This window comes from Limulus polyphemus, unplaced genomic scaffold, assembly GCF_000517525.1.
Source record: "Limulus polyphemus unplaced genomic scaffold, Limulus_polyphemus-2.1.2 Scaffold4423, whole genome shotgun sequence".
NCBI lineage: Eukaryota > Metazoa > Arthropoda > Merostomata > Xiphosura > Limulidae > Limulus > Limulus polyphemus.
In genome coordinates this window covers 1-2,478 of record NW_013670033.1, presented here as the reverse complement: position 1 = coordinate 2,478, position 2,478 = coordinate 1, and positions in this window count along the sequence as shown.

Below are 2,478 nucleotides of genomic sequence, written 5' to 3'. Positions count from 1 at the left end.
GAGGCTCCTGGCCACAATAAAATAGTAAATGACGACACATGAAAACACAATATAACGATCATTAGCTCGAAAATGTAATTTAAAGGGAGGCATATAAAAACTAGAAGTTGGGAAACTTAACAAATGACAAAAAAATTAACAAGTGTCTACATTTAAGGCCTTTTTGAGCTTGAGGCCCAGTCCAAATGGCTCTGCTCAGTTATAAATTTACCTTAGATGTGCTGATGAACTACAGAGCTAGCTTTAGTTATTTTGTTTTATTTAGAATATATACGTGATATAATAAACACTTTTAATACTTATTATTAAATGTATTCTGTCTTCAAATATCACACTATAAAGTAAAACTAAGTTAACTGTATCTGTTTAAAGACGTGTTATGTACGTGTTTATCATCTTTAATTAACAATCCACAACGTTTAAATATTTTACTTTAATTTATTAAATTTAATGATATCATTAATGAATGTAATAAAAGAATCAATAACTGACCTTCCTAGAGATTTGATTCTACTTAAAGTGAAAATTAAATACACACTGAATTAGTTTTAAGAAAGTTTTCCTTATAAAAGTTAAGTTTTAACTATAAAGTACCATATTAAATTTCTTACACATAAGGTTTCTATTTTTTTATTTAGTCCCGAAGAACTTACATTCATGTTGTGATTGAATTTCCAAACATACTTCATTGTTTGTCTGTGAACATGAACAAATCAAATTAATGTAACAATAAAGGGTTTAATAATACTAAAATACCAGGTTCTCTGTGTGATTAATTTGATTAGACATTCGTAGGACGTGTCATCTAGAGAATCAACCTTCAACAGTTATATACAAACAACGGACACAGAGTTTTATAATATCTGTATTGAAGCACGTTATAGCTGAGAAGTAACATATATATATTAAAGTATACTGAGTATAACAAAACCTCTAACGAACTAAACTTGGACCAAGAAGTCTAAAGTAAAGATAGACGAATAACAAGAAAATTAACAACAAAACCACAATGACTGAAAACATCAAGATTTTATTCCACTCAACGTTTGATAAAATAATTATACATACAACAGTGGTTTCTTCCTGTTTATATTCAACCATCCTAACATCTAATAGACTTCTTTGGTTTAGTCTTAGTACTTATCATAACGTTGTATGGTCACACTCATAGTGAGAGACTTTAGAAGTTTAAATTGACAGGATGAACTATTGAATAGCTCAATAGTATAATCCTGGCCTTGTTAGCCAGGAGTTCAAGTCCGGATCCACATTTACTGTTTTTCACATAACATGTTTAACATCAACAATCCTAGTAAACATTAATTGCTACAATAGTTTCGTTGTTATTATCACTGTGTTTGATGAATATATTGTTTACATTTTGTATTGTTTGTTTGTAGAACAACAAAGTTGGTTTGTTCTATATCTCATCAACTTTAAACACTGGATTTATATCCTTCGTTATAAGTGTCATATTTCACTGTCATTGTTCTTCAAACATTTGTCATCCAAAGATTAAAAGAACATCGTGGTGCATGTATTTTTTATTTTTATCTTTTCATTTAATTATTTTTATCATAAAGCTATCATTGTATATAATGTCACTTTTAACATTTTCATTTAGTTTAATTATCTTATCAAATGTAATATTTACATAATCTCTACAGGATTCTATTTCAAAATTAGATTTAAATTTTATCCAAGTCAAATTGGAGCCCCAAAGTGTTTAAAGTAATAACATATATCATCCAAAGTAACATTTTAAAGTTATGTAATTTGTAAGGATTCCAAAATAGGTTAACTGCGAAATATAACATATAAGGCCAGTATTTTCCGGGAATTCTCAAGGTTTTCTACAAAATGACCCTATGTATCCAAAACTATTTAAATATAATGAATTTTAATCTGATTTTGTTAAATTATTTTTTATAATTTTATAACTCCAATTTTGAATAAATAAAGCCAAAACAACTAGATCCAACAACATAAGTCTCCATGAAATTAAAACTGTTTAGTGTGTTTCAGCTTACGGCCACGTTTTTCTGTCTCCACGTGTGTACTTGTGTTTTAAGATTCCACGTTTGTTTGAAGACACAAGTTAAGCCTAAAGATCACGTTAGCTGGGAAACCGAAATCGGAGAGAAGAAAAACTTGAGCTCGGAGGTAGAAAAGTTTACAATGAATATTGTGCTTTCACGGTAAAATAAAAGTTAAAAGATACATTTAACAAATATTAAGTAACAGTGTGTTTTGTCGAAACTTTTAGTGTTTGTAAGGTAATGTATTCGATATTTAAAAAATTAGAAGTTTTGGAGACGTGAAAAAGTTTTGTTATATTTCTGCAAGACTCTGGCATTAATTATATCAAAATAAGATGCTATGACGTCATTGAACATAAAGAAGTCAAATATCTTTAGGTTTCTAACATTGTGATAAACAAGTAAGTCGGTAACGGTAACAATAATCCTTGTTATCACC